The following is a 12,888-nucleotide window of genomic DNA, read 5'->3' as shown; positions in this document are numbered from 1 at the left end:
TGCTTTTTGACTTGAGTTTAAGACACCAAAGATCTAGAAATACATTTTGAAAATTGCTCGAATTCTCAACAATAGGTTTGTTTCCAAAACAGAACTGGTTTAATTCATTCTTCCTATGGTTGCTGCTGCTGCTATTTTTTAAAGCCCTCCCGAAAACTAAACTTTTTTCTGAAGTTATGACTCCAGTCAAGAGGTGAAAATCCCCATGAGAACTTTCTTTTTAAAAGTATGCTCAAGTTCTTCCAAAACAAGATCCTTCTCTGGTTTTGATAGAATCTCAGAAATGGCCTTAAAAGTAGCAACATGAGTTCATTATTTGGGGAGGGGAGCAACTTTGCAGAAATGCTGGTGAGGGGCTGTTATTTAGGTGTCCATGATGACAGTCCTAATATATTCTTTAAGGAGTATTATGCACTTTTCATTATTTAGCATTATCTGAAAACTAATATTTAGGCTTTCTATGTGTTCAGCTTTTTATTATTATTATTTTAAAAAGCCTCTACTGTAATTTGTTTTACAGCCAGAGTCCTTCAGTTTTAGAGAGAAATGTTCCAGCTACTACCATGTTGTGGAGAGCCACTTGGATTTACTATCTCACCAATTGCTTTTAAACTTCTGTAGGATCTACCTTCCTACAGCTTAATACTTTTTTAAAAAGTCCAACCCTTTTACTTTTTCACCACTACCATTTAATTCCAACTTGGTTTTTTAGCCATCTTTTATCACACAGAGTAGCCAGATCCAGGCATGGGATGAATAGAGACTTATTTCAAACAAATGTGTTATTAAAGTTTATTACATTTATTATTTACTACATGTGACAGAATGAAATGGAGTAGTACATGTACACATATACATTGGTCATCTAACAATATTTGGCTTAATAATTGCTTAAATCTGTCACAGTTACTCTATAAGACTTTGACTCAAAGGAGAGAGCCCTGGTTTTCAGCCCTGTGAAAAGCTAATAGTCAATTTTCCCCCTTTTGTTCCCCTCCAAAGTTCACTCAGAGGCACTGCTTCTGTCTTCCTGATAGATTTGCCTCAGCGGCTCTTTGAAGTCTTCCTTCTAGTCAGATATTTGAAGACGGGGACTCTTCCACAAAGATGCCATAGTGGCCCCCCAAGGAGTCGTCCTGCAGCCAACTTCCTGCTGCTACCACTTTACCCAGACATAATCCTCTCTTGGCTGGCTTCTCTCGACTTACGCCTCCTCTGATTCCCAGGCTTACCTTCTGCCTCTTCCCAGTTCCTTAACTGACTGACCGACTGACCCCCCAAACAGTGGACCTGCCCTAATTTTTATCCCTGGCAGAACTCTCCCAGCAAACATTTCCTTGGAAATCTGAATCTTATAACTAAGGGCCGATGGTTTTGAATAAGTAGCCACTATCACAACTGATCCTTTTCATTTCTCCCGACCAATATAAAATATAGATGCTGCTGTTAACTGTCATAAACCCTCTTTTGAAACTAACTGCATAGCCGCTTCTGGGCAGAGAACTGAAGCACCATACTGTATAGTGTATTGTGTCTCATCCTGACTTCAGTCAGAAGTGAACAGTTCATTTCCCCTCACTATGTAACCCATTCTCCCATAGGATGGAGTACAGTCGTTCCTTGGATCCTGAACGCCTTGGTACTCAGAAGTTTTGGCTCCTGAACGCTGCAAACCTGGAAGTGAGTGTTCTGGTTTGTGAACATTCTTTGGAACCCAAACGTCCGATGGGGCTTCCGTGGCTTCCGATTGGCTGTAGGAGCTTCCTGCAGCCAATCAGAAGCCACACTTTGGTTTCCAAACATTTTGGAAGTCAAACAGACTTCCGGAACAGATTCCATTTGACTTCCAAGGTACGACTGTACTGTATGTGACTGGGGAATACCAGATCTCACCACAAGAGGGTGTACTCAAATGGAGATCTTGTGACTTTCCCTTGTTAGTATGGAACAGTCAGGTCTCGGTCTAACTCAATGCCACTTTTCCCTTTTAACAGTTGAGGTAAACTGTTTTTATCATTCATTTCCATTCCAGCTTAAGCTTGGTTACAATAGGATTCTGGCAAGTAGTTCATTTTGTCACACACAAACCTAATTGCAGCTCTATTGCTATGTGCATGTTTAGAAATGCCTTCTCCACAGAGGGGCTTAGTAAATGGATTTGTGCCATTATAAACCTAATGTTCAACATACCTCAATTTGATATTCTCTTCTCTTTATATTCTTTTGTTTTTACAGGTAACTCGATAGCAAAAGACAAATCAGATCAAACTCGAGGCTGATAACATTAAATACAGCCAAGTAGGAAGTTTTAATATCCAACTTAACAATCCTCGAGGTCAGGCTTGAGACTGCTGGGGCATACTAATTATTTCAAAGAGAACATTCGCTGAAATGAGCAGCCACTTGAGATCAAAATGTTTGGAAAGTCACACACACAAGATTTCGACGGAGTGAACTGTGTACATTTGTAAAAATAGCAAAAACATGAAGGGATATACGGCTGAAGAAGTAATGCTTAAAGGACGCCGAAGAAATAGCAATCCTTTGGATCCTTGCATTGAGACTTGTGATGTTTCACCTCGATGAAAGCAGTATACTTTGAAATGTACTGATCCATTTCCTCTGAAACTTTCCTGGTCCTCCATGCAAATTATTGGTGGGACTGTGCACTGCTGTAATCAAACCACTGTTCCAGAAATTGTCCTCTGACACAGCACAGTTTTAGACACTTTTAATTTGTACTCTAATCCTGAAGCTCCAAGGCTACATACTTCAACATGTCCAAGTTGCTTTTCTTATAGGAATGGAAATACTATATATCCATTGTTAATCATTATTGTTGGCAAGTAGTAGTTATCTGAATACGTCATCCATAAACGAATGTATCATTAGTCAGACATGTTTCCCTAAGACTAACCAACGTACTGCAATTCCTTTTGGATAAATAAAGGGTGATCGAGACAGAATGTTCAAGCCCTTCCAATAACATGCTATTAAAATAATCAGTTCCATATAATTTCAAGAAGATGGGCATTTTTTGCATACACTTTGGTTTATTATCATTAGGTCCTACAAAGATTATGGTAAAGAATAAATGGCACAAGCAAGTCCCTTCATGAAAATAGACAGGGGTGCATGTTAATTTTTCCATTCTGAGGTTCAATGGTATTCATTCAGATACGTCTTTTTGGTTTTTGTTGCTTGAAAAAAATATTACTATCTGGATGCTTAAGTAGATGTCTGTTTCTTGATAGGACGAAATAGGTTTCTTCAAATCTGGAATCCATTGATGATTTCCTTGGCCACTCCAGATACATTGGGTTCATTCTGTAGTTATTTTGTTAAACCAGAAGTTCTTTTTCTATCTCCTATTTCAGTATCTATTTTTTAATCTTGGTGATCTACTGTTTCATGAAAAATCTTAATGTTTAAATGCCTTAAGCAGCTGTATACTTTTTTTTCTAAGTTATTACAGAATGTATAATTTTATATTCGGTTTACTATATTTACCATGCTATGTGGGAATATGAAGACAGAACAAATGGTTTCTTTTGCATTCCATACTGATGTTGAAAGTTAGCCTTAGAGAAGGCAAAGAGAGAAATTTCTACTCCATTTGTTTTGGGAGGTAATATGAAAACTACACCAACTCAATCCTAACGGAAAGAATTATGCCCAGAACCTCAAGTTGTTTCAAATGGTTACCAATATTTGTGAGGAAAGGGAACTCTTTCCCATTGTAACAAATATTTGGTGTGGCTAATTAGAAATAAATTGGGTTCTATGATGAATGAACACCCTGAGGTACTTTTCCCTGTCATATGATACAAGATTGTACCACAACAATTTCATTACCTCTGTTGTATTACGGCACTGGATGAAAGAAAACGAATGATAGCTGAAAATCGATCTGAAATGTATAGTATATAATTCTGCTACAGAGTAATCCAAATTTTTTGCAGAATGGGTATTCTTGTTAATTAAATTTTTAATTAGGATAAATTGATTGTAGCATCAGTTAGCAGTCTTGATATTTTAACAGGATTAATATTGTATGGATTTGTTTTTTAAAGGTATGTGTAACAGAGAAACACAGAATTCAAAAAATATGATTAATTCCTTTGCTTGGGATAGTAAAAAGTATAAATGTGTAATTTTGTAGCAGTTATGAGTTTGGCTTTAATTTAGCCAAAAAATCTACAACATGCTTCTCAACATTTCCCTCCCCCTTTGTGTTTCTTCTTAAAACCAACACTGAAAATATTGTATTATATACAAGTGTAAGACATGCATATCAATAGGTGAAAAATAAATGGATTTTCGAATATACTGAACTGAGTTTCTGCAGTAGGTTAATGTTGTGATAACTGATAACTGGTGAATAAATTTGTGCTATAAAATGAACATCTCAGAATGCATATGCAGTTGGGAGCTCTTTTATATATATTTAAAAGCCTCTTTAAAAATAGATAAGGGACATTTCAAGATACAGACTCCAGTCTAGGAATTCCTGTTCCCTTCTCTGCCGTCTTTCCTTTTATGCCTTGCTGAACACGTCAGCGTGTTTTTCTTCCTGGTTATCATTTCAGCAAATAGAGATAGTAACTTTGGTGGCGGAGGATAACTATAATGTTATTAACATTAGTGGGGCGTCGGAGGCTCCCCTTCAGTTAACACAGTTTCAGTGGCAAGAAAGGCGGGGGGGGGGGGGAATAGTCTTTGGGGTTGAATTGGGTGAAGAGAGATTTGTTCTGTCCAAATAAAATTACCTGATACCTGTTCAACAAGCTAAAAATAGAGCCCCCGCAGCTGTTGAATTCTTTCAAGGATTGGCTCCGGGTTCGTTCACTCTGTGAAGCAATGACATCATCAGTAGGGGGAGGAGCAAGGGGGAAGATATGAACCATAAATCTCAGATTCCCAACTTTATTTTTAAGAATATGTATCTAGCATTTTTAGAACCGGAAATAAAAGGCAACGTGTACAAGTAATATTCTAAATAAAAAAAATGGTGATGAATTAGCATGTACTCTCCTGGTGTCAGGGACTGGGCAGAGGAGAAATGGTGGAGACTGCCTCCCCAGCCTGACCCTTCCAGGGAAGAAGGAGACAGTTCAGAATTACAGCAGGGGTTTGAGGGAGGTCACAGCTCAGAGGAGGATGAGGGGAAAAGCTGGGAAATAATGGGAGAGGAGGAGGAAGAAGTGCCAGAGGGGCGACAGCTGACGGACACAGTGTCTTTGGAAAGCATTCCAGACCTCCTGTCTTCCAGAATCCGGTGGGCATTGAAAGTAGGAGAGCAGAGAGCCCAGAGGCAAAGGGCACTTCTCAGCACCTGTAGTGATGAGGCATGAAGAGGAGAGAGGGAGGGGGTAGAGATTCACTCAGGGCAACGTCACTACTCCAAGAGGCTGCATTTCTAAGCCTCTCTCTGTGAATATTTAATAAAAGACACTGGTAAGAACTTTCCTTGTCTTATCTGTTCCTGGCAACCTACCATGGGGGGTTGGATCCTCTGACACCTGACACCTGGTATTTTCCTTTGCCTGCAACTCCAAAAGGAATTGCTGTCATGCAGGTGAGAACATTTATCTTAGCCCTTAGGAAAGAAAATAAAACCTTTGTTTTGTGTGTAAGTGTAGGTCCAGGTTCCATTATTTAGCAATATTTTAAGGGCTTAGGAAGCTGCTGTCTACTGAGTTCATCTAGTTCAGTGATGGCCAAACTTGTCCCTCCACCTGTTTTGGGAGCACAACTCCCGTCATCCCTAGCTAACAGGACCAGTGGTCAGGAATGATGGGAATTGTAGTCCCAAAACAGCTGGAGGGACAAGTTTGGCCATCACTGATCTAGTTGGTCTGTACTAAACTGGCAGTGTCTGTACCAAGGTTTCAGCTATTTGAAAAGGATGCCCACCTTTACATTAGTTCTGCTTCCGGTTTCCTGCTGTGACCTAAGATGAGTATCTATTGTTCTGCTCATCCTTATGATTTACACCTGAATGATCCTGCTGCGTCTACAAGTCAAAGACATAGCGTAAAAGTCAAAAAGGCAGTTACTGTGCTGGCAGCTCTTTGGTTATGCCAACACAGTTGTGACCCAAAGTGCAGGCTTCACCAGGAGTATCATGGTAACGACATTTTGCTTGGGTCCATAAAGTCATCTGGAGCTATGTGGTCAGCAGAAAGCCTTTTTTCCAGTGTGCCTACTCATTGATTATTAGACCTTAGTTCCGGATTCCATAGGTGGAAGGAATACATCTGCATTGTGGCAAGTTGTTTACATCAGAGGGTCTGCTGGCCCCGTCTTGACTTCCAAATAATTTGATATTATTGTCATTATCTCTCCCTGTTGATTGACTCTTCTATCTTTCATGTCTAGAATCACAGCACATCCACTGCAAGCCAAGATAGTGGCAAATAGGACATGCTTTTGATTTTTCAGCGCAAATGTCATCCTAATCTTTTTGTCGCTGCTGTTTGTTTTCTTGCTGATAGTTAAATCGACTGAGCTGTGCACTGAGAAGATGACACAGCTGAACAATCTGATGGAATTAAATAGTTTCTCATAATTTCTATGCTGTTAAGTGGCACAAAGAGCATTACCTAATCACTGCTTGTCAGCCTTTGCTGTTTAATTCCCATCCTAGAGATCTTTCATGTTTACTCTTCTGTGCCACTGGAAAATGCTCCCAGATGATATATTTTAAACATTTAAATACTTGATCTTACAAACCTGCCTGCTCCCACTGCACAGTCTGTCAATGTAAAGACTTAGTAAAAATTTCAAATGTGGACTCTCTGTGTGTGCCACCATCATAAATAAATACCTTATGCTGTATATAAAAACTAGACTTTCTGCCACATTAGCCTCTTCTAATGAAGACATTGCTAATTTGAAAGAAACCTACTAACTGCCAATAAAAATATACCAGTACTCGTCTCTTCTCCCTGTTTCTCTTAGACGTTTGGCTTCCACAATAAGCAAGGGATGGTGAGAGTTAATGTTATACTTACAATAGCAGAGTTTAAACCAGATTCAAGTCTTTGCTCAGCTATGAAGCAGTAGACCATGGGTTCCCAACAAAATTTTCTCGAGGACCCCTCATCGAGCCGCTATTGTGACAAGGACCCCCATTAATTCCTAATCCTAAAATTAAAAAGTGAGAGCCAAATTAAGAGTCTTTTTATATTTTATATTTATACGTTTTTTTACAGTTACAACAGAGTACTCCATCAGTATACAGTTAGTTTTAATTTTCAGTTCTTAATGAGATGAGTTAAATCTGTCCTTTGAGTCCATTATTTCTGAAATATTAGGTTTGTTTACAAACACTACTGTTTTGCAAAGAGGCAGCGTGCGCCAGGGAGGAGGGAGGGGAATGGAGAAGACAGGGTACCTGCAAATGAAGCCGACGCGCGCAAAGCATCTTGGGGAGGTGAGCGTTAGTAGAATGCACACGCTGCCTCTTTGCAAAACAGTAGTGTTTGTAAAGCGCCACCTAACGGCATACAGCAGAACTACTGCCTCATCTAATTCTAGTTTTGCGCTAGACTCTGCTCATGCAGGAAGCGGCCAAAACAAAAAATCTGTTATCATACGAAATATATTTAATATATTTTTTATTCTAATAGCATCTTGCGGACCCCTCTGGCATAGCTCGCGGACCCCTGGGGGTCCCCGGACCACCTGTTGGGAACCACTGCAGTAGACTAAGTGGCCTTGGGACATGTCACTATGTTTCTGCCTTACATGTTACAGAGAAAATATGAAGGAGAAGGAACTGTGTATTATAATCATTATTATTGATTGATTTTTATATATCGCCCTATACCCAGAGATCTCAGGGTGGTTCACAGAATAAAATCAAAATATAAAACCACAAAATACATAAAATAAAAACAACAACAACCCAATAACCCCCCCAAAAACCACACATTTCAAAAGGGCATATTCTTTGGATGACATGCTATCCTTTGGATGAAGGAAGGAATACAAATAACTATTTGTTATGACAGGCACACAGCCAACATTGGAGTAGAAGACAAATTTTGCCCCCAAACGCACAAGCACGCGCGCACACACACACACACACCTGATTTATCTAGAATGAGGAACCTCTTTCTTGGGCTCCAATTTCACTTCTTGAGAGGAGGGGATACAGGCTTGGTCCACACTCCTGTTCACTCTGCATCCAGTGTGCAGCTGCTGCTAGTTTGGGAATGGCCACACACACAACATAACCGCAATATGCATCTATCCTGTCATTTCTTATGAAATGCTGCGTTTTGATGCTTTTGCCTCCAAGCCAGCTTCAACCAAATTGAGAAAAAGAACTACCTAGCTGCATTTAAGCCAATAAGATGTGCGCAGCCCTAGTTATCCTGGATCCGAGTGACATCTGAAGTGATGCTCCGGAGACATCTCTGTTTACTACATAAGGAAAGAAGAAGAATAAAACATAAGAAGAGCCTGCTGGATCAGGCCAATGGCCCATCTAGTCAATCAATCCATCTTTAGTGTTATGATCTCAGATCAGCCACGCCCATCTAGTCCAGTATCATCTTCCCCCTGTGGCCCACCAGAGGCCTGTGTGGGTAACCCACAAAGCAGCATTCGAACACAAGATCACTCTCTCCTGGCATTCAGAAGTGTTGCTGCATCCAACTGTGGAGGGCAGAGCACAACCACCATGGCTGGTAACCTTCCATAGCTTTCTCCAATGCATTTGTCCAATCCTCTTTTAAAGCCATCTAGTTTGGTGGTCGTCACTGCGTCCTGTGGGAGTGAGTTCCACAGTTTAACTACGGTAACTAACAAACGATATGCCACACTATACTGCATTGTCTTGGAAGATTTAATATTGTGCTCAAAACATCTATAGACCACCTAGTCAGGGGATTCCCACCCCCCTCCCTCCAAAGCTCTGCTGCTGTTTTATGGGGGGAAGAGAATTCATACATTTTTATGCACCATAATTAACTGTTGTTGTTTCTCAGACATAGTCCCTTGATATCTTTCACATGAAGAGCTCATTAGATTCCTAGTGGGAGAGCATATGGAAATGCAAGATGATGGAAAACGTTGAAGAATGAATATTCGCTGTTACGTTACAAAATACCTTTGCGTTCATACCAAGTGTGAATAAAACAAGGCATACTTCCAAAATAGTATTTTCACAGAAGTCGAGGCATCGTTTTGTCTTTTGTGTAATGTACCGGTAAGCATTACCTCTGTTCTGCATATTCCTTCACGTGTTTCACTTGTTATTCATGGAGCGTTCAAGGTGAACTATGTTACAAACTATGATTGCACATTATAAGGGTGCTATTTCTTTAAGCTCTTCACTGGTTTAGAATGGGATTCTTTTATTATTTATTTATTTAATTCAGGTATTTAGATATGGTTTAATTTTCAATATTTTTTTTAGTACCTGCACTATTGTCATAATTATATATTTACCAATTGATACGTTAGAGTCTTATTGTTTGTCTTCTGTTCTCGCCCCCCCCCACATAGCTGCCAAGTTATCCCTTTTTTACAGGGATTTTCCCTTATGCTGAATAGGCTTCCTCGCGAGAAAAGTGAAAACTTGGCAGCTATGCCCCCCCCCAAACTGTCATAAGTATATAGTAGCATCTTCAGTGCAGTAGTTTACTTTTACATGCAAGACGTTGAGCACATTCAACTCTTTCTTCCAACGTGGAACCCAAAATGGTGTGTGCCTGTGGTTTCCAGGCAGTCTCCATTCCAGGCACTAATGAGACCCAGACCTGCAGACCTCGAGCAAGGTGCTGAGGTCATTGGGATAGCTGCCATGCAGATAAATCTGGTATTCAATAACTTACTGAGTGATTGTCAAATCTTTCATATCCCAGAAAGATGATTGGATCTAGCAGTTCCTTCAGAAGTATTCCTTCAGAAGTTCAGACCCACAATGAGAGCGCCCTGCCCCTAGGCAGACGCTGTCACTCTGACGTGTAGTCTAATTGCCTAACTAGGATGTGCTCTGAGTCCCATGTAGTTATTGCATGTTCTACCCATATGCTTTCAGTTACAGTGCTGTAAAAGAGCCCCAGGCAACTACCTTGTTTGCATCCTGCTTCCTTTGTGCATCACTCTTCACGCCTACCACTTTTAAAAAAAACTAAACTAAATACCCACCAGATTTGACAATAGAAAAGAGTCAGATTTGGTTCGTGACCAGGGGGAGACAAGGTTTCAAAAGGACTGGAGTAAATATGTGGACTATATGGAGAAAAACTGTAGATCATTAAAAACTCTCGCAGGATTAAAATAAACCTTACGAATTGACCAATATGTTAAAAAAGGAACTGCAAAAAAGGGAATTAACAAGAAACCCGCATGAAGGGAGGGGGGGAAGTCATAGCTCGGCGGAGCAAGGTAAAAGATGTGAATATAAGATTTTGTATAAAAGATTGGTTTTGTTAATTTGTTGAATTTGGAAAATTGGAATAAAATGTATTTAAAAAAAAGAAAGAAAGAAAAGAGTCAGATTTGGGACTAGCCCGAATTTGGGACAGGCACTATTAGCAATACCTGCACTCCCCCCTGCTTTTGACCCCACAACAAATTAAAAAGATGATGCCTGGGGTTGAAGGACTTTCCTAGGCAGCAGATAGAGACTGGAGGACAATGGGAACTGAGTCAAACTTTTCACAGAAGCAGAAGAAAATATATATTGTGGAAAAACGTACATGTCCCGCATTGGTTCTCTTCATGATTTAGCTCTTTGCATTTTCTTTCCAAGTGTCTCCAGCGAAAATATTTGAGCGTGTCTTCACCCCCCCCATCTTTACTCTCCATATCACACAGGCTGTCTGGGTTGGTCTGAAATCTCTTTAAGGGCATTTTAATTCTCTGCAGAAACTCCAGACAGGCTGTGGAGGCTTTGTGTCACAACTTTAAAATTATTTAAATGTACTTTGTCTGTGCACAGACATAAACTCTTGTCAACTCATTCACAATAAAAAGCCATGGTGCCTTAAGCTACTTTTTAAAAACCAGCCACAGGACTGCCAAGGTGACCTTTCCTGCTGTTTCAATTACAGAGTGTTGCCATCATTTAACTATTAGAATGATGGAATGTGTGCACTTTGATATCTGAGTGGCAACATTTCAGGCCAGGGAGATCTCTATGAGTGGGCAGATTATAGATCTAAAGACTCGCATCAAGGAATTAAAGGTAAGCAGCCATAAGTATGATGAACTGGTTAGCCAGAAGCCGCCTTCTGAGGCTGGAATCTAAAAATCTTTCTCGAAAGCTGCAGGCAAATCACAATATTTCTAATTGATTTTAATAATCAATACTGACAATTTTGTTCTTGCTTGCATCTAGCCCAGAGTACAAGGAAACTGCATTCTGTCTGGCTTTGTGGGAGGAAAATTTCATATGCCCTTCAAAATAAGAAAGTTATGGACCTTTATAAAGCTTCTTTTCATGCAGTTTAAGCTGAAATACATTACAACGTTATATGACATTTAAAACGAGCTTCTATATTTTATTCAATAAGCTTTATAAGCTTCATTACCAAATTCCTCAGCATCATTTGGCTCTTCTCTTTTGACCATCAGTCATTACTGAAACAGGTAGGCAAACACCCACTCAGAAATGAACATGCTCCTACCAAATTGAAATGCAAAGGAGCTAAGATTGTCACGTCGGATCAAATACCTACAAGAGAAAACTCCGGTTAGAGGCCAAAATATACTGTAATTCTTTGAGCACGTATCTCTGGCTAGCTATACTTTGGTGTCTTTTCGAATATAATAAATAAACCCACTGGCATTCATTTCGGCAAATAAAAATGCAGCGGTAATAGATATGTAAATCTAGGCAAGTAAACCGAACGCATTTCACTCATGAATAATTATATAAAGGGGGGAGGGAAAGGAAAAGGGAGCATGAATATTCAAAGCTGTGCACCAAGTCTGATAACGAGCAAAAATTATTGCTGAGTAACCATTCAAAATTATAAAATTTCAGTGAATGGTTAGATATCCGGTTAGATATACCAATGTTCTGCTACTGTGACAGCAACAACACATCTCAAAATATTTATAATTTCACAGTGGGACGTAACAGTTGCTTTACATTCTATTTTTCGTTTCCACACAGGCAAAATGTTGCATGTGAGCCAACAACTACCGTATGTGTTTATACAGTAATGCATGCAACAGTATATGAACCAAGAAAAGAGAAATGCCATGTCAAGGAGCAGCAATTGGCTGTAGATCCATGACAGAAAACATATATTTACCATTTTGTGTTTAGGGGGTTAGGCCAAATCTGGCTCCCAGGTATGAGTTGCTCTATGATAGGGTTGCCGTATTTCAAAAAGTGAAATTCCAGACAGTTGTTCAGCTTTTTCTTTTCTTTCTTTCTTTTTTTAGTTTTTCCAAAAGAACTGAAGTTTTTGAGCTATTTTTAAGGAGATTCGCCAAAATCTAGACTTCTGACATCAGTTGCCATACATCTGGATTTTCCCAGACATTTCAGCGATTTCTGCCTGGACACTGCTTCTGACGGCAGTATTCCGGCTATGTCTGGGAAAATCTGGACGTATGGCAACCCTACTGTATGATAAAATGAAGAGGTAAACACATAGTCGCTGTACATATGTACCTTTAGAACACATTGTAGGTATACATAAACATCACCAATCCCTTATGTGGTACAATAATTATTGACTGGATGGCCACAAGGAGATAAAACGTATTTGTGATTACATACTGTGGTAGGGCAAAGTGGAAGACTGGATCATTATTTTAGGATTACACATTTAAGGGTTCATGTGCACAACTTCCTTTAAGGGAGGAGAAAATGTATACTGGAGTGCGAGTTAAGCCTGAATCTCTGGAGCTTCT

General features: G+C 39.7%; 1 protein-coding gene across 1 annotated transcript in view; it reads left to right on the top strand.

Moving 5' to 3' along the window:
- TAFA2 (TAFA chemokine like family member 2) overlaps positions 1 to 3,951 on the top strand; it is a 133,354-nt gene extending 129,403 nt beyond the window's left edge. Inside the window, exon 6 of the mRNA XM_035128541.2 lies at positions 2,236 to 3,951. The gene's annotated coding sequence lies outside the window, so the exon portion shown is untranslated. The remainder of the gene's footprint in view (positions 1 to 2,235) is intronic.
- The last annotated feature ends 8,937 nt before the right edge of the window (positions 3,952 to 12,888 follow it).

This window comes from Zootoca vivipara, chromosome 10 (assembly GCF_963506605.1).
Source record: "Zootoca vivipara chromosome 10, rZooViv1.1, whole genome shotgun sequence".
Taxonomy (NCBI): domain Eukaryota; kingdom Metazoa; phylum Chordata; class Lepidosauria; order Squamata; family Lacertidae; genus Zootoca; species Zootoca vivipara.
Note: the sequence above shows the minus strand (reverse complement) of the source record. Positions and strands in the feature narration are given on the sequence as shown.